Source organism: Camelus dromedarius, chromosome 16 (genome assembly GCF_036321535.1).
Source record: "Camelus dromedarius isolate mCamDro1 chromosome 16, mCamDro1.pat, whole genome shotgun sequence".
NCBI lineage: Eukaryota > Metazoa > Chordata > Mammalia > Artiodactyla > Camelidae > Camelus > Camelus dromedarius.
In genome coordinates, this window is record NC_087451.1 from 35382738 (window position 1) to 35403357 (window position 20620).

Here is a 20620-nt window from a genome sequence, read left to right on the forward strand (position 1 = left end):
GGAGATACATGCACAATTATTTCAAGTTTGAAAGTGAATCTGATTAGAAATTGATGAGATTTTTTGAAAACATAGATACGGGGTCTCCCTAGGCTTCTGGATGGCCTAACCCTAAAGTGTATCACAATCTCACATTCTCCATTTTTTAGTTTTATCTCTTCTCATAGTCCTTTTCTCTCTCTGTATATATATATTTTTTTTCCTCTGTCTGTGGTTTTTGTAAATAAGATGCAAGTTAAAGAATTCCAACAGGACCCCATCCAGCACTCATATTTCATCCGCAGTTTCGTGTCCGACTGCTTTGAGAGGAAAAATACCAACCAGCCCTGAGTTTGCCATGACAAAAGTCGTCTTCATCTCGAATTCATGTATGGGTGACATTTGCATGTGGATTTCTTTGCCACCCTAATGGTTAAATTTCAAAGCACATCTTTCCTTTTATCTTCAGCTGAATGAGACATCAAAATAAGGGCCAGATAAAGGCGGAAGTCCTTTGTCTGACGCTGCCCAGGCCTGGCCAGCTGTGATGAAAACTGTCTGAAGTTTCACAGGCTTCTTGTCTGGCCTCAAGCTGGTGTTTGCCTCTTTTATTTTGGAGGTTTTAAAGGAATACTGCATCTTAGCACACAGTGCCGCGAGGGACAATGGAAGGCCTGTTCACGGCGGTGTCTGAATATAGAAGTTAGATTAAATCATGTATGAGACAATAAACCACTGGTTACACAGGGGATGTGTTCTGTCTTTTATTGTAATCTTGTTGATTTCAAAGGTCAACCTGGTATTTGGTTAAATCACAGGAGGAAGCCTTTAGGAGACTGTTTGCCCCTCTTCTTGGTAAATCTCACCTTTTCTGTATGTTTAGGTTTCTCATGGCTCAGTTTAAGTGATGAGATCAAGTGGTTTGTTCTACTTTGTTTTTGAAAATACAATTTATCAGCAGAAGCATGCACACACAGGCTAATATCTGATGACAGGAATAAAAAGGCAGATAGACTACATGGAGAACATCGAATTACATTTGGTCGATTTTGATAAAGGAAGCCAAGCCCCAAGTGGATTTAGCTTAATCAATTAAAAGAAAATCAGACCATAATGGCAGAGAATGGTATTGATATAATTTAGACCATAAAGCTTGCTTTCAGTTATTTTTTTTTTCACTTCCTGTTATATCCTATAGTTCTCTGAGCCTGTAGCAGTATTTATATTGTTTAATGTGTTTTGGAGAAAAACGAATGCTGATTTCAGAATATTTTGTTTTATAAAATAGGATAAGGGAAGTACACACAGCATCGTAAAGTATCTTGAATCCAAAAACAAGTCAGGAAAATCTGCTAGTTATACATACAGGATCCTAAGGTATCTGAGGGCTAGCTCCCCGAAGTGGTGCTTATTGACAAAATGAGGTTGACTCAGGAGATGTCCTCATACTCGTGTAATCGTTTTTCCTGCCTGGAATCCCGGTCTACTTCAAGGCCTTGCAGTCCACCTCCAATCCAAGCCTCTGCCCCTTCGAGTCTGCCTCTTCTCCTGCACGTCACACACCTGTCAGACTGGACGCTTCGTTCTTCCCAGACCCTCCCTGTGCTTCTTCCCCTCTGGGCCTCTGCTCAGGATGTCCCCACAGCTGGAATGCTCATCGGCCCCTTCTTTTGTCTGTTTCCGTCCTGACTGTTCTCCGAGTCCAGTTCAATTGCTCGGTCTTTCATGAGTTTTCCCACAACCCCTCTTTCCTCTTTTTTTTTTTTTTTTTTAATGTTAGCATAGACGTGTTCGTGATTCTTCCATAGCAGTGATTTTACGCTGCCTTCTAGTTAAATCATCGTGATGAGATAGTGAATCTTAAGTGTAAAGACTGTGTTTTGTTTAAAGCTGAATCCACAGGACTCCCAAACCAGTGCCTCACAGATGGCAGAGGACAGCAGATGACTGTAGCCACAGGAGTCCAAGGATAAAGCCAAATAGTTCAGCTTTTTGTAACGGCAGCAACGCATGCCCGGCTGCCAATCTCTGTGTCAGTTATCTGCTGCAGTGTAACAGATCAGTTCAAAACGGAGCCGCTTAAAAATATTTGTAGTTCCCCATGAGTCTGTGCTTTGGCAGCATGGAAAGTCCTTCTGTTGCTCTTTCCTGGGACGACTCATGTGGCTGCGGTCATCTGATGGCGAGATTGGGGCTGGAGTTTCCAAGATGACATCGCTTGTGGGTTTCACTACTCTGGCTGTAAGCTGGGGCTCCTTGGTTTTCCTCCAGTTGACCTCTCAGGCGCCATCAGACTTGACTGAACCTCCTCACTCGATGGTGGTTTCCAGGTTCCAAGACGGCAAGGGTCAAAGCTGCACAATCTGTGAAGACCTGGGCATCAGAATTCATACCTTTACCTCTGTCTTATAACAGGCAAAGCAACTCACAGAGCAAAGTGAAATGGATGATAAATTGACTCCACTTCTTGATGTGAGGAGCCACCATGTCACCATTACAAAGGGTGATGGGCACAAACAAGTAAGATTCATTGGGCGCCATTATTATAACAATCTATCACACCACTCTTCTCCTTCAAAGCACTTCTGCAAGCATAGGGACTGTGACTACCCTGTTACTAGCTGTACCCTTGTAGACCAGCGACGCCGCTGACCCTGAGTCATGCTGTTACTCAAATTTACTAATTGATCGACTCCAGTGCGTCTTACAGAGTTTGAAGACAGTAAGCGCCACAAAGTGATATCTAGTCCGAATTAAGTCCATATTCTTGAATTCCTTCCACCCTTTCTCTCTCACCCTCTGTGCCCAAGTTTGTGAGCGTTAGGATTCTGGATCTGTAAGAGCGTCTCCTGCCAGCTCATCCAATACTGTCGCTGCTACCCCACTGCTACTGCCATCACTAGTAATAATAATCAGCCTGTCCTCACTGCCTGTTATGTGCCAGTTCCTTTTCATGCATTATCTGCATTCGACAGCTCCATAATTCATATATTATCATTAAAGGACAGGATTTAGAAACATTAGGGAGCCAGGGTGTAAATCTGGGCTTGTCTCTATTCATGGTTTGCCTTCTCTCCACTTGCCCTGAAGGATTCTACGGAAGCCTCTTGTATTATAAAGGAAGAAGGTAAGGAAAGGATTTGGCCAAAAAAAATAAATAAATATTTACTGAAACCTGCAAGCGTGAGGCAGATGGAGGACACAGCTTTAGTTGAATGTCCAGCTTGGCTTCGGTCTTCCTGCTCCTGACTTGCTTTCGTCCCTCATTATTGTCAGAAATACAAACCCTTCCCCACAGCGTCACGCGTAGTTGTCAATTAATGTTTACGCCTCACCCTTAACCCAGAAAACTCCCAAGTTTAATTATCTGTGCATTGTTTTCTCCCCCCTTCATCTTTTTTCACTTTTTTCCCCCACCTGCTCACTTAATTTATTTAAATTTAGTTTTGATGGCTATGCCAGCCTGTAAGCAGTGGTTCAGTCTCCCGGGCTATTGTTTTATTGTCGTTGTTATTATTGTATTCCTGTTGCTCTTTGTTTGTTTTTAATCAGTGTGATCAGTGTGCTTGCATCCTCTTCTAAGATGCCTTCAGGATCTAGATTGTTGCTTCCAGGACCAGCACCTACTTCTGTGTGTAGGAACGGGGAAGGGCCAGGCTATCTATGCCAAGAGCCAGTGTCAAGTTAGTAACAGAAGAAGAAGAAGGGAAGTAAACTGTCGAGGAGACATTTTTCTTTTCCTTCACCCCTCCCCTTTTTAGTAAAGAAATGAAGAAACTTTTCAGGAGGCTTCGGTATCAGCATCTCAATCTCTTTATATCTGCTGTCATGTTCGCTCGGATGCAGGTAAGTCTCACCTATCATTTTTCAAACGGCCTAGAATAAAAAAATATTGTAAACGGACAACTCTTTCCGGAAATCCACACTAGACTCAAAACTGAAGATAAAGCAAAGTGGAGACTGACACAATTCTCCAGTGGATTTTGATTTGAAAGCTAAGGCTCTCCAGAAACGTACATTCTCAATAGTTAATTCCAGCACAGGAAAAAGAAGTAGAGAAATGGTTCTTCAAATCTCTTTAACACCTTAGATTGCTGCAGAAACAGCATCCTGCAAAGAATGTTAGGAAATAACATGAATTCCATCTCCATCTCCATCCAGTGGTTCCTGCTGTGAAGACTTGGACTCTATTTGGTGGGAAGAACACTCCTGAACACTGCAAGACGTGCGTGGCTTTAAATCATAGCTTCCTCACTTTGGGCATATTAACTTCAACTTGAACTCTCTTTGCCTCAGTTGTTCCATCAGAGAAATGGGGATAATCATACTCCCAGGTTTTTATGAGAACTAAACGATTAGTAATTTCTCAGCACCAAGAATAGGACCTGTCACGTGGGAACTTGTAAATAACTACTATTATCACTATCATTATTATTACTTTTATTAATCATCCAATGAACAAGAACGTATCCAGATGCAATGTTCAGATTGAATGATTGACCTTTTTGCTTGCTGTTTGTTTGCTGAGCAAAACTTGCCGTCAGATCTGCCGCTGAAGGAGCAGGTGATGTGCCGAGCTCCAGCACATCTTTATGAACAGTTACACTCCACCCTGAGCTGCGCCTTCTCCTGAGCTTTATTTGCAGGTCTACACTACCGAGGATTCAGAGTTTCACTGCCAGCCCCGGCTTCTCCTGCTCCCCTCTCTCTGATCATACAGTTTTTTGAGCCTCCGTTTCTAGAAGAAAATACAGAATGAATGGGCTGAAGAGGGAGTGAGGAGAAAGGGCTTGACCAAAAGAGATTGTTTGTCAGCGTGGACCCTGCTTCTCTGCCCGGGGGAGGGAGGTGTGAATCAGGGCACCGACGAGTCATTACACTCAAGTCTGTCTGACTTCCAGGTATTGAAAAATCCCTTTCAGACCCGGGCCTTTGCTTACCTGTCAGTCTTAGTGTATAAGGTCAGCCATTTACATCTTTGCTGAATTTCCCTAGCTCACTTTAGTGGGAGTTTGGGAGAAGGTCTGTACAGGGCTTCGAGACAGAGGGCATTTTTAAGCCAGAAACTTTCTTCACCTGACTGCCAAGTTTATTTGGCTCTTGTCTTTATTCGACCTAAAAATCTGGATGTGAACATTATCCAGGTGTAACTCCTCCTTAAGTAAATACAGTACGTTATTGAATAAGAAGCACATAGAATTTTAAACTAAGGTTTCCAGAACACAGGGTACCCTCTCGTGGAGTTTTCTTTTTGGGGTAAGTGACTTGTGACCCTCAAATGAAAACAAACTCTAAGATGTCAGTGGTGATAGTTGGGTATTATTTTTGTTTAAGGATTTTGAATATGGTCAGTATACGACTCTTGTGCAGCATGGGGATATTATTAAATATTTGCATGTCTCTGGGTTATATGTTTTTTCTTTCCTTTTTTTTGAGAAAGGGTGTGTGTCAACAGAGACAGAAAGATATGCTCCCTTAGCTGAAAAGCAAAATTCCAAAATCGTTATGTGGAACTTGTGCAGTTTTTCGTTTCTAAATCTGTCACTAATCAGGGAATCGCTTTTGTGTGTGGCTGGCTGTCGCTTATGAAGAAGTTATACTTTATGAAGTTTTGATTTTGCGAAATGTTATTTGACAGGTTTCTTTGGAATGCTGCTTATGTGAATCCTGTATTTATCTAACTATCGGAGCAACTTGTTAGAAAAAAATACAGTTGTGAAAAAATGTTCATAAGTCGGTTAACCTTAAAAGAAAAGCAGACCCCCCAAAATTCCAATATTTGCATTTAAATAAGCAACAGAGTGAGGATTCCTGCCTGTGGAGCAGGCTACTTGGTGGTTCTGGCTACCAGTATTTCCCCAGTTGCAAACTGGTAAACCTGAGAAAATCAGATTTATTATTTGTTAAATCTGACTCAGAAATGCGACCATTTTCAGGGAGACAAACAAACACTGATGGATGAATGAGTCCAACCAAATTCAGAGAGTAATTCAGATATATATATTTATATATATATGTATAAAAACTCAACCACAAGTAAAGTTGACTAAAAACACCACCATCATTAACCAGAGCAACATAACCACCCTGGAAATTAGAATGACTGTAAAATAAACTCCAACTTTTTAATAATTTAGTTCAACATTATAAAGAATCCCTTAAGTTACACATATTATGACATATGCAAGCTTATAGACCTTCGTCTCTGAAACTGAACTGAACAGGATTTAACAGATTTCTTTCTGAATGGGTATAATTGTGAATGTAATGAAAATGACTGAAACAGTTTTGGAGTTTCGAAAAGCCTATTACGTTCTTTACCCATTTCACTAATATTTTCTGTGCCAGTACTATGCCCGCTTAGTGTTTTGTGTGAACATCTTCAGTCAGACCCCAATTAGGGAGGGTTCATATGCTAATCCATTTTCTCACTTACGCAAAAGAGTTGCCAATCCCTCTTTGTGTACCTTCACACTTTCTATTCTTCTGAAACAGAACTGTCTTTATCTGTATGTTTTGTATTCATTACATTTAAAGTTTGTCTCCCACATGAACTTTCACTCTTATTAATTACCTTGAACTAAATTGTTACTTTAATTCTTATTCCTTGCTGTTACTTATCGTATCTTCTTGGAATTATCCTAATTGCCATGAGATAAAACACAGCTTTGAGAGTGTTTTTAGATCACATTTTGGTGGACACACTTTTGTTTTTCAGATAGTGGTCATAATTTTCAAACTAAAAAAAAAAAAAAAAATCATTTCATTTTACATAGTTTGGCAACCATAGGTGTATTTCTGGGAACAATGGGGAAAGATGTCTGGAACTGGAATGTGTTGAGAAACCTGTACCATGTACTCAGCATAATTACAGGGTTTGGTCTAAGAGACCAAAGCAGTTGACTGACCAATCGGCGTGTTGACGTCATAGTATTTTCATTGGTTTCTGCTTGGAATCTGACGATAGAAGCTTAGCTCCTAGAGAAACTAATGTTTAATGTGGATTCCATGTTAGAACAAAAAAGCAAGTTTTAAAATAATTGTTGAGCTGTAGAAACACCTAAAACCTTTGCTCTTCCTTTTTTTTTTTTTTTCAAATTCATCTGATCAGATAGTTATTGTGCCCCTACCACGTAGCTAGCTAAGTGCTGGAGGTTTGGTGGTGGAGGAAACAGACACCATCCTTTCTGTAAAGGAGACACTGACTCCCCATGTGTCATGAAGAGTCTCTGATCATGAATTTCTTAGTGGTTGGAAAATAATCTCTGAATTCCATACTCATTATGGAATTAGAAATCCAAGACTACATTTTTAAGATGATTTATTGGAAGTGAGAGTTCAAATGCAGAAGGAAATAATTGAGTCTTAGCAACTTAACATCAGAAATAATATGTGTGTTTAAGAGTAGAATTCTGCTGGGTGTAAATTATACTGCAAATTAAATGAATAATATGCTAAGAATTTGATAAAACAGAGGAAAATGCTGAATGGAATTCTTCTTGGGTGAGAGACTAGTCAAGCCATTGATTGGTCTTGAGTGTCTCTGCTCTAGCAATATAGATCACTCTGCATTCTGTCGGTTTTTCTAAGGATGACTTGAAGCCACATCAATGGATAAAGTCCACAGCTAGCATTCTCTGCTCTTCCTCTTTTCCTTTTCCTTAGATTTTTTTTCATTCTGCCCCAATCAGATAGTTTTTCACCAATGCTTTTCTCTTAATCATTGTTGTTTAAATATCAGTTGGAACTAATATTTCTTACATGATACAATGCCTTTACAACACTGGCCCTTTTCTTCATCCAAGTTCTAAAAAACCATTAGCTATATGAGAAAGGAGTTGAACATCATGCCAATGGAGCAAGTTATACCAAGGTCTTGGTTCCACCAAATGCTGCCCACATGCAGAATTTCTGATCGCCATATAAATCAGGAGATAAGAACATTAACATTTGATCAAAGGGATGTACATTTCAACTTAAATACAGAATGCAAGTTAACCCGACTGGTAGAAAATAATATTTTTACACACACACACACACACACACACGCACACACTGCAAAAACTTCTGACTCCTATCTTGGGCCCTTAGACTCTGTCACTTATATCATTATTATTAAATCATTAAATCTTGCACTCGTGAAGGAGGGTCATTATGGTGGTCAGTGGCTGTGCAAAGTTAAACTTCTTAAAGTTACAAAATAAATAGAGACGATATAGATCTTCCTCAACTTACAATGTGGTTACATCCTGATAAACTGAAAATATCCTGTAAGTTGAAAATACCATAACATAAAGATGCATGTGATACATGAAACCTACCACATGCCACAGCTTAGCCTCACCTACCTTAAACATGCTCAGAACACTTTGTATTAGCCCACCATTGGGCAACACTACATAACACAAAGCCTAGTTTATAATGAAGTGTTGAATATCTCATTCAGTTTGAATATACTGATTACTGTACTGAAAGTGAAAAACAGAGTGTTTGTCTGGGTACCGAATGGCTGCACGTGTCTGTAGGTCGTTCACCTCGTGATCCCGTGGCTGACTGGGAGCTGCAGGTCACTGCTGCTGCCCGGTATCAGGAGAGAGGATCTGACTGCATGTTGCTAGACTAGGAAAAGATCAAAATTCTAAATCTGAAGTACGGTTCCTACTGAATGTGTAATGCTTTCACACCACTGGAAAGTCAGAAAATTCTATGTCCAACCGTTGTAAGGTGGGGCATCTGTCTGTACATAAGGCAGGGGAACAACGATTTTGTTCTGTCTTGGTCCAAAAAAATGAAACAGTTTCTCTTGAAAAATGGGGGAGAAAAAATATGTAATTCTTATGTGGACCATAATATTCTAGCTTTGTTATTCTATAGAAAAGCAATACTAGTTAGATAAATTAGTGTAACAGTTTCATTGGAGTCTCTCACTGTTTTCATTTGTGTTTCTAGGATGGGGATGTCTCCAGCTGGTGTTTTTGTTCTTGGGGAGGGGGGGGGCAGAAATTAGCTTTTTCTCCCCATGCCTCTTCCACAGGCCTGGGGAGGAGAGAACATTTCACTTCCGTGAGGACCAGCCTTCAAATGAGTAGGGCAAAGGCTACATCACAAAACATGCGATGACTTAATTGATAAGCGAGGTGGTCTTTTCTAGTTCTAGGCCAACATAAGCTCAGAATAATAAATCCTCTGTAACGTAATGTATTAACAGCTCTATCCCATAATAACAAAGCCAAGCCAAGAAAGATGATGTGAGAGCGTATTTGTCCCTTATATTTGATCGTCAATCTTTTAGTCCCTGGCAGAGCTGATTACACAGAGTGCAGAGTTAACTGGGAAGTACAGGCTGTAAGTGGAGTGCACTGAAGTTAATGAGTTTAATTTACTTTCTGTTATGCCTGAATCAAAGTTGTTAATCAGGGGCTAAATTGGCCAATTTAAGTTTCCCTCCTTTTTCCCATTTTCTGCTGTCTAGAATACAAATAATCATGAACCAGGCAAAAGGTCCAGAAGAAAAATGGGGAAAGGGCTTGGGTATTTAAGTGGAATTAGCAAACAAATGAATTACCTTCTTAATTCTTGATTGAATATTAAATTTCTCATAAGCCCAAGCCCTCTTAAAATAGAAAAAAGTCAAATCAGACATAAATTTCAACAGAGCTTAGCCCTAATTTTTCAGGAATGTATTTCCATTGTTTTTCATGTTCCGTGTGTGCTGTCTCAGATGCTTTCATTATAGGTTACAATATATTTTTATAATTTCCCACATAATCTGTTCCCATGTATAGGTCTGGGTAGCTAATTGCATTTCTTAATTCCCTTTCAGATTTTCAAAGAATGTTTACAATTAATCACATTTTTGGGGGGCTGTTAGTTGTTTGTTCTGCTTCTTTGCTTTTAATGCCCCTTCCTTAGATGTTTCAGCCAAGAACTGCATCGTATTGACACCAGCTTCACTCTCATGAACGCAAGCTGGTTTTCCAACCCATTAGTGCTCTCCGCCAGGCAAGTGTTGGCCTGCTGGAAATGCAGAAGCAGAGCTTTGGTTTACATACGTTGACATGAACAACTCAGTTTCACCCGTTATGGGAGTAACTGCTCAGCTCATGATGAGTGAACAGGTCATCCAACAAGAAATAGAAAACACAGAAATGGGCCCTCGATGGGAGCAGGGTTGCAAGGTGCTGACAGCTTAATGAATGACTTGTCTGTTATGACAGTAGGACACCTTGCAATGCCAAGAGCAAATATTTGAAAGAATATGCAATGCAGGAAATGGATGTATGTTCTATATATAGGACACTTAGGTTGCCTGTATCACTAACAGATGGGCAGAGGTTGAGAAATTTTATTTTATAATGTGCAACATCACCCTTGTCAGATACACTTTGAGATCCAGGGATTAATGGAGCATGACGCTCGGAGGAAAACGGGAATTCCACTGGACGTACTGAGGGATGGGGGACCTCAGGGTGATGAGCGCAACGTAGACTGTTAACCCATATTTTTTACAGGTCTAACTCTGATCGCATGTCTAATTTAATCATATACAGCTCCAGGCATCATGTCAGATGAAGTAGGTAAGCAGATAATTTTGTGAGATGCCTTTGGATAAAATTAAATGGTAGAACCATGGCCGAGGAGCCAAACAATCAGACCAGTAAGAGGTCCATCTCCGCTTTCTGAATTGAGAAATTGTCTACATCAATGTTGAAGGGCAAACAATGGCTGACCTTGAAAAACATGTTATTATTTTTACGTGGACTCACTTTTGAGTCACGACATGGATCATTTTAATGAAATCAGCATAAAGAGATGACTGATAGACTGGTTCTCACATAGATCCTGACACACTCATTCACTCCTGCATGTACCCTGGTGAATATATGTGTTCCCACCATACATAATCACGAAGACGAAGAATTAGACTCATCAGCTACAGAGATTAATGGCCATTTTGGAGTCTGATAAGTTGAAAGGATATGTGTGGGAGACTAGATTCTGTGATAGTTCTTATTAAAGCAGAGAGGTAAGGAGTGGGCAGCCCATAGGCACCTGAAACCCCCAGACGTCCATACTATTGAAACGTCATTCATGCTCACGCACTCGCCAGATGACATCACAGGGAAGCCTCCCTCCTGCCTCATCACTGTGTGCGTTCCCATTTATTATTCACTGGTTTTATGGGGAAGTGGCCCAGAACCAGGTGGTTTGTTCCCTGTTCTAGTTAATAGCATCCTGCCTTCAGAAATGCTTGTGTCAGAATCCTAAAAGTCAGAGTCTACAGATCGCTGTTCTCAGGTTTCCATTGGTTCTCTGGCAACTGTCCCCATAACATGGGCTTCCCAGAGCCTTGCTGAGGGGGCATGTCTTCCTGGCCACAGGACATTCTGTAGAACTAGAGTCTGGGTCCGTAAGAACTTCCAGAAAGCTGGCAATACAGAAGTCTCCCGCAGCTGTGAGGTCTGCCTCCTCTGTGTTGCTGGGTCCCAACAATCTGGTGCAAACTGCTTGGCTGAGGCAACGAAACAGCACCCAGCTTTCAGATCATCAGAGCACCATCACTTGGCCTCATGAGTTGATCGGATTAATAAGGGGTCTCAACACTGCAGAAACCTGGCTACTAGGACTCGTTGCAAAGTAACGCATCCCTATAGTTCTGGCTGAGTGGTCTTAGTTCGTTTTTCTTAGTCAGTTTTTCAGTGTCTGACTTAAGGAAACTGTTTCTAAAAGGGATTTTACATGAAAAAATTTGCTTCTGCCTTTCTCACTGTCTGTGATCCTCATCTGCCAACAACACATAGCTCTGCCCCTGAAGAACTTTGTCGCTCCCACCCGGGAGCCACCTGGGACCTCTCCTTCCTCTGTCCCTGTGGACTGACCTGACCCATCCCTGAACACTGCCAATTATTTATAAATATAGTCCCTCAGATGCATCCTTTGCCCTCCCCCCCCCCCATTCTCTCTGCTTTCATTGCAGGTCTGGTTCTCATAATCAGTGATGTCATCAACATCGATATATATGGTACTTCATTTGAACATGTTTAGAAACCTTACTTGGAGAAAAATGTGGTAAGAGTCTCTTTATTTTGCAATTAAGCTAGATGAAGCCTTAAATCATATATATATATATGTATAAACTCTACATCAGGTGAGAGTCTGAGATGAGGGCTCTCCCAAATTGAAATCTTGTTGGCTGTCAAAATACGGCATCAACTTGGAGCTGGAAATGGAGGTGTCACGTCAAACTCCTCGAAGCAGATCCCCCACCGTGTCCCCATCTAATGACAGCTGTACATTACTCTCAGTGTTGTGCCTGTCTTGGTTTGTCTTTGAAAATTCTGGAAAGACTTGTGAAAAGTTTTTAACAAGTGGAAGAAAATAAAAATATGAACAAGATCAGATAGGAACAGATAACTCCCAGAGGTTTAAAGACAAATTAAACGTAAATGCGACAGTGTTCAGAATGAAAACTGAAACTACAACATTTTTAAAATTTAAAATAAGGTCAGAAAGGACCAGAAAGTACGGTATTCAGGAGAATGTGGGAAATTGCCCTCACATATGTATTTCGAGGGAGTTATAAACTTTTATGAAGTACGATTTGTCAAAAGTTATCAAATTTTACATAGGCACATTTGGACAACGAATTCCACGCTTGCAAATGTGGTTGTAGATTAGATGTGTGTGAAAACTTCGGTACAAGAGCGTCTATGAGTCCTTGCTTATGAAGGCAAAAGACTGAGAAACAGCACGAAAATGCAGCCGTAGAGGACGACAAATAAATAATGGTAGCGCCATTAAACGGAACCGCACGGTGCTATCACTCTCAGGAAAGAATGGGGAGGATCTGTTTGTGCCAGTGTGGACTGGCTTCCAAGATAAAGTGAAAAATGCAAAGTGAAATGAAATAGTGTGCGTGCAATTCAAATAATGGATTCAGCAGTGTGTGAAAAACTCCACAGTGCATGAAAGAGTGACGTTATACAAATTTCGGCTTATGTCCATATTATCTATAGATTTTGACGTAAAAACTTAGCGACAGTGATTTTATCTGAGGTGGAGAATAGGGGACTAGACGTCACTGGCAGAAAGAAAATATGCTTTTTGAAAATTAAAATATATAAGTGTAATGCATATATATGATATATTGTATCTATTTATATAATAAATATTATATATAATTACATGTACATTTATTAAAAATACAAATATATAAATATATTTTTAATATATCTAATTGATAGAAACTTAACCTTAAACTGAAGGCTTGTTTTCTTGGTGGGAGGCGAGTTTCTGATCTTGGTATATTCTGCCTCATCTCTGGAAACCCTCATAACAAAGAGGTAAGAGAGGCTTTGGTTCTTTGTTTTTATATTTTGTTACTGATTTTGATTTTTTTTTTTTCCTTCCCTCTATCTTTTTTCCTCTTCAGAAAGAATATTTGGCCACTGATCAATTTCTCCTCTTCTATCTGTTTCCTGCTTTGATCCAGTGAGTATTATAGCATTATTTCATTACAGGAAGGGGAAAAATAGAATTGCAAAAAGAGAGGGGCTGCGCTCCGTAAGTACTGCCGCCTACCGGTGCTGGCTGCGCACACCAGGTGGCTGGCCGGAGTCCACTGAGCAAGTCGCCCTGTAACTGGAACGTGGATTCCTCACTGGTATAAAACCGCCTGTGACTTTTCAGGGTCCACTTTCTCGACCTTAGAACCTGAAGTCCTGTGGCAGAAAGCAATGAGGTCGCCACTCTTTTTTATTTTATCGCTTCCTTTAGTTTCAAAGCTGGTTTGCACCCAATACACATGACAATTACAATCTCCACATTCAGACAGATAAGTTTTCCTACTCTTGTTGTAAGTCGGGAGCCAAGTGCACTCTGCCCTTGGTTATCTTTTCACCCCTTTGCTCATTTCCTTCCTTCCACACATATACTTTCTTCTCCTTTTTATGCCACCAGCTCGCCCACATCACACCATGTCATTGCACCGCACACGTTGGAGCCCCCATTCCGCCAATCACAACTGCCCTGGATCTTCAAGCTTCTGGAGAAAGAGACCTCTCCTCTATTTCAACAGAAGTCTGGAAATACCATTTCTCTCTTAGGCGCATCATGCTTTCAGGCCTTACAGTCCGTGGGACTGAGAAGCTCTGCGGCCAGTGTCCTAGTCCTCACTGGTCCCCAGGCCATCTGTGTTCCTGCAGTCACCTCCCCCTTCCTCCCTTCCAGCTCCCCTAGACCTTCACCACTGTCCAAGCGCTGGCTCTCCCCACCTCTCTCATTAGGCGTCTTGCCATTTGCTCACTAACGCCTTCCTGCCCCTCTACCCGCAATGTGAATCGCATCTGTGCCCCTTCTCCTTGCTTCTGGAAGGAGGGTGCCCTTCTGCAGTATCGGACTGGTGTACGTGCCTTTGCTTGTCATCCATTTCCTTCTGAATTAGAGACCTCAGGACGCAGTGGCGTTAATCAAACGTCCCATTCCCAAACAATCTCTCTCCTCTTCCTTGGCCCTTTCGTTCCTCATAGCTTAAAAAATAAACACACAAAACAAAACAACCGAACACACAGGGGAAAAAACCCCAAACTTCTTTAACTCTTTGGTCTCTAGCATCTCACTCAGTGCCTCTGCCGTTATCCAGACCATCAGTTAATTGTCCAGCTCTATGAACCAGGACTTCTCAAAGTGCTCAGGATCCAACTGAGGATTTGGCTCAGAAGCAGATTCTGGTTGGTGGTTCTGAGGTGTGGACGGAGTGTCTGCATTTCTCAGGAGCTGCTACTGCTGCCCCACGGGCCACCTTTCATGTGACAAGTACAGATGCCTCCGAAATACTTAGTGAAATTCCGAGAGCAAATTAAAAAAAAAAAGTGATCATTTTTCATAGTTTGTATCCAATCGATTTGAGAGAACATTCTGACCCTAACATTGGTAATTCGATCACCATCGTTTTACTGATCACCGACTAGCCTCTACGTAGGGTGTATTTACCTACATTATGCCATTAAGCTTTACAAATCTCATGAGAATACAGATGAGGAAACTGGAGTTTAAAGAGGTTAAATAAAATAAACTAAAATAAAGAGGTTATATAACTTGTTTGTGGGCCACGCTGACAAAAAGAAAACCGGCTTGAATCACCATTGTTGTGTAATGAATCCATATGCCTCTGAAAATTTTTCAGATTTAGACTCCAGTTCCCCTTTTATTTCCTTTTCTATTTTATCTGTCTCCACTAACATGACTTTGTGTTACAAAGCTAACTCTCTTGTCTTTATAGAGGAAAAAGTATTTTTGATTTCTCAACTGAATAAGAATAGAGGAAACAAAACATTTAACTGGGCAGTATGCTTATAAATGAAAATGAAACTTGGTTCTGAGGTCAGGCTCGTTAGATCTGAATCATGGCTTTGCCTTCTAACATGTGACCAAATTACTTAACCTCTCTGTACCTCGACTTTCTCATAAAAGGCAGGGAAATAATAAAATCTTTTTCATAGGTGGTAGTAAAGATGAAATGAGATAAAACCTTGAGAACACCTATAAAATAAACCAGCACATGGCAAGTGATTAATGCATCTCAGTAGTTCTTCTTATTATTGCTATTGCTTTAAAAAATTCTGCTCCTGCGATGATGCCTGTGATTGCCCTACTGAGACTGAAAGATACCATTCGGCCAAATGATCTGTCATTTTGGTTTGTTAGTTCTGTCCACAGACTGAGTCTGCATAAATCCCCTGGTACTTGAAATTCTACAGACCAATTTCTCCCCCATCTCTAATCCTCTCCAAGAAGATACAGCAGTTAATGAATTAGCTTGATCTGTCTCCTTAAGCTTTACTGTCATCAGCAAATTACCCCTAAGAATATTATAAATGGACTTTACAAATTAGAAATCATGTCCTGAAATTACTTCCTTCCTCCCTCTATTCTCTTATTTCAAAAACTTGCAAGTCTACTATCAATCAGCGTAGCTCTGTCAGGCAAAATTTAACCAGGCATTTCTTATCCAGATTGAGTTAAAAAAAAAAAAAAAAAAAAAAAACCAACTCTTTAGAAGGATTTGTAGTTTTGTTTGCTAGGATTCTCCAATGACTGCAACGATAACAATTATTAAAAGAAAAATAAAACGTGATCATTCTACCCTCAGAGGCTTATTACAGGGTTAGGATTACTGATATTTTGAATCCCTGCAATTCTTGTTGATTTTATTTGGTGAATGGCCTGAACACATATAATTGACTTGCGTTTCTTTTTCTACCTAACTAGACAAAGATGATTCATATGTGCCCAAGAAGCACTTTTTAAAAATGTAAAAATTAACATGATTCGATTACCAGAACAGAAAGGTGATTTCTTTATAACAGCACATTGAAACAAGCTCACATTTTCTTTTGACAAATAATAAGTTTGCAAAACCAGGATTGACCTTGAAGATGTGAAATAAAAGAATTTAATTATTTTCATTAAGTGAACCTCAAAAAGTTAAGTGTCTTGCCCACTGCCACGGCAGGGCAGTTCGTGCGGAAATAGTAGACCAGTGTTTCTTTCTTTGCACTAATACCACTTCTGAACGAAAGCCAACATTCAATTTGACTTCATTTTAGCGATCGTCTACAATTTGGGATAAAATCAACATAGCAAAGGAATGGATAATTACCACTGTCATTTCATTTTAATGAAAATGTGGTTCGCATTATTGTCTTGGCAGGGTGCAATTTGTTTATAGCTTTCTCAGTTCACTTAAGGCTGCCTATGCAAATACCTGCACAAGAAACACAGCTACCATTGCCCCACTGCGGTCTGTATCTGCCCTTTGGTTTGGATTTCTAATGTTTCTGCCTATATAAGTTTCCTCTGCATTAAAACTGTTAATAGTGGAGGCAAAATCTGGTTAAAGATGGCAGGAAGAACACATACGTATACTATGTTCCTTTCCAGAAGCCCCAGTACAAAAACGTATATGAATAGAGGAGAAAAACAAATCTCACAAAAATAAAGAGAACGTGTCATGAGAGAACAGTGTAGAAATGTTAGGGTAATTTAAAAAAAAGATAGACTAGTGACAACGGATACAGGAAGATCAAAAAAACAAGGAAGCAAAGGTTTTTTTTTAAATTGACTTGGGTAGAGAATTTTCCAAAACTGATTAAAGTCTCCAAGCCACAGATTCAAGAAGCCTGGTGGACTCCAGGCATAATACAAAGCAAAACAAAGCAAGAACACCTAAGCCCATCACTGTAGAATGGCTGAAAAAATAATCCTCAAAGAAAGAGCAATAAATGAGTGCACTGCATTCAAAGAAACAGGCATAATATTCGCCACTAGCTCCTTAACAGAAACAATGAAAACAGGAAGACAATGGAATAGCATCTATAAAGTGCTGTAAAAAAAAAATAAATAAATAAAGCAAAATAAACAAAAAAACCTTCCTGCAATTCTAGAATTATATCCCCACCCCCCACCCCAAAATCCTCAAAAATGATGGTGAAATGAAGAAACATTTTCAGACAACTAGAAAATGGGAGAAACAGAAGCATTCCAAACCTGATCCTGCATTTCAGAGTAGCTACCAATTGATTAAAGATTCATAATTTACAATATTAAAACTGTTCTAAAAGATCATTTTAAGCAAAGGAGAAATTTGTTTGGGAATGGTAGATCTAATTTGAAGTGATAAAATATGAAAATCTGGGGGGGGGGGGGAAATGGAATGATAACAAAGGTGAATGGTTTAGCAGTAGGCATTTTTGTGAAGTTGAATGCTTATTCTTGTGAAAAAAAACTGCACATTTTATCCATGATGCTAAATCAAGTTTATAATAAAATTTCTCAGTGGATCGTGAATCGCACTGTGCAGCTCTCACCTTCCTATTTCCACACTAAAGGAAGAGAACTAAGCAAATATTTTGACCAGTTTGTATTCAAATTGATTTCATGTATCTAAAACGTCTCGGGTTCTTTAGGTAAACTTGTGTTCTGTGGGTTGAGTTAAGCCGGTACTTGCTTCTTTGTCACAACACATGACATGTCTAAATCTGACGTCGGTCTCGACAGTGCTTTTTAGTAATCACTTTGCAAACGATCACTCACAGCGTGGATTGTTTTAAGACACCTAAATGTTTTCCACTCTTTACAATCGCTGCTCGTACCTCCTAGGAGAAACTATACAAGCAGCTCAGTGAGAGATTGGAAAGAGGGGGTGGGGTGAGGGAAGTTAGGACAACTGGACTTTTGAACTCCAGTAGCAATTCGGGAGAACAGTAGCTAAGGGTGCTTTCTATTTCACTCTGGTGGCTCTTGTGGTAGGAGAGACAATGGTTTGGTCTCCTCCAGGAGAAGGTAAACATCTGGGGCTGATCTTCCCCCGTTTAGGAAAGAATTGTCCATATTCTTAAGCACCATTCATTGTCAGCCATTCATAAAAGCTTTATGGACGATGAGCATCACCTGTCAGGTTTGCCTGAAGATTTTAATACCACCCTGAAAACGGGCCATTTCTCTCTAATGAGAGCTCGTTGACCGTTGGGTGCACTGGCTTGGCGTTGGCTGTGTGTGGTTCATGGGAATTCTTACACGCGATCACAAGCCAGAGGCTGTTCCCTGCTTGTAGTTTAGAAAGCGTGGCAGGTTTTGCAGGAGATAAACCCCACATTCATGCACCTCAACTCACTCCTCCTCATGGTCTCGTCAAACCCCGACCTTGATTTGGTGACAAAGATATCATCTACCAGAGATGCCCAGGAGAGAAGGACGCACTCTATCTGGGCAGTCCTCGGCCACCAGCTTGTCACGTCTTCCCACACCGCCATCCAGACCCTGTGGGCCAAAGACTATCGACAGTGCCGGGCATGGGTGAAGCCAGCATTCCCTCTCCGGGAGGTGCATGAATTGGCCTTTGCAGCCAACCTCATGGTGTCCAGCCAGAGCTTCTCTTCAGTTTTAAGGCAGGAAAAGCTGAAGTTGGCTAAAAGTGTTTCTTTATTCTCTCTTCCCTTGATATCCTATAAGTCACCAGGGGAGCCGAATATTGCAAAATCCTGTCATGAAACAGCAGGCTGATAAACTGAAAAATCGAAACAGATGTGGAGCAGAGAAGGCTCCTGGACATTTGTTTCTTGCTTTGGACGCGTTCAAGTGCTGGGAGTCTTCAACCCCACTCCCCCTCAGAAAAACTTAATATTTCCTCTGCTCCTGACTATCACAGTCCTTGGATAATTCACCTCTTTGGCTAATCACCTCTCCCACATGGAAGGCAAAAGAAAGTGATGGGAAAATGCAAAATAAAAATAACTGGTGACATTTATTGCACGCCCATGTGCCAGACACTCTGCAGGCCGTATTTCATTTAAACAGAGAGGGGACCAAGAACTCACCGTGCAGGGCCAGAGGGCCTGGAGTCGCATCCCGGCTCCAGCTCTCACTAGCTGAGTGGCTGGCAGCAAGTGGCTCGACTCACCTTCGTCTCTCTCCTCACCTGGGCGAGGGGGCTGATAGTGCGTATACCGCCCTCTTTCCGACTTAACATTTGTAAATCGCTTGGAACGGTGTCCGTACCAACCCCAGGAAATGTACACGATTAATCTTCTTATAATGCAATAAGATAGGTCATCGTACCAATCCTTATGTTTCACAGTGGGAGCAGAATCTCAGTGAGATGAAGTCACATGTGAAATACTGTGCAGAATTGGAATCCGTGGGCCGAGTGCTCCCTACAGAATGGAACTTCCAGGGCTAAAGCGAAACGGAGACCCCAGCAACCTGAGAACATCACAGCGATTTCTGCGTATGCGTGGGCCAGGTGTATAATTGAGGCCCCAATCTCTGATGTCTTAACGTTTGCAGATTTGGACGTGAATTCCATGGATTTCCCTTAATTTTCTACTTGCTCCATGAAGGCACAATTTATCCTCCTCTGATTTGAGGATTAGAAAGGGCATCAGCTTTGTAAAGGGACTACTCTGTAAGTAACCCTAAGAGTGAAAAAAAAAAGCTTGTCATGTGGACAGTCTAACTGGAGAAGGTGGACACTGCCTCTTCCCTCTGCTTCACGGGAGGTTTATCACACAGGAGTCCACTGGCTACAGGTTGCAGAAGACCCAACTCAGCATGGACGAAATACCAAGTGCTTATTATCTCATGATAAGAATTCCCAAGAAAGAATGTTTCCACGATTGGGTAGGTCATTAACCCAAGGATGTTAATTTAATAACTTAAGGATTTCCGTGCTTCTTTTTACTCCCAGCCTCGTCTTCATGGAGGCTGGAACATCAGCCTGATTTTTGATTGGACCCATAACCTCCCTTACAGCCAGCTTAGACCTGTGACGCCTCCTGTCTGACCGCTGGCAGAGGAAAGTGACATGTGCAACTTTCAGAAGGGACCCTCCTTTGCTTTGCTCCATCCTTCTTAATGCTCATTAGGGACGGCAGAACGGAAATCTAGAAGCAGCCTGGGCCCAGCACGAAAGGATACACCATATCAACACTGAGTTGCTTACTGGTGCATAAAAGAAAATGATGTATTTATCCCACTTAAGCAACTACTAATTTGATTCTCTTTTACTTGCATCCCCATCAATATATTAATGGTCAGGGTCCCTGCTAATTTCCCCCACAACCCGCATTTGATGCTGCAGCTG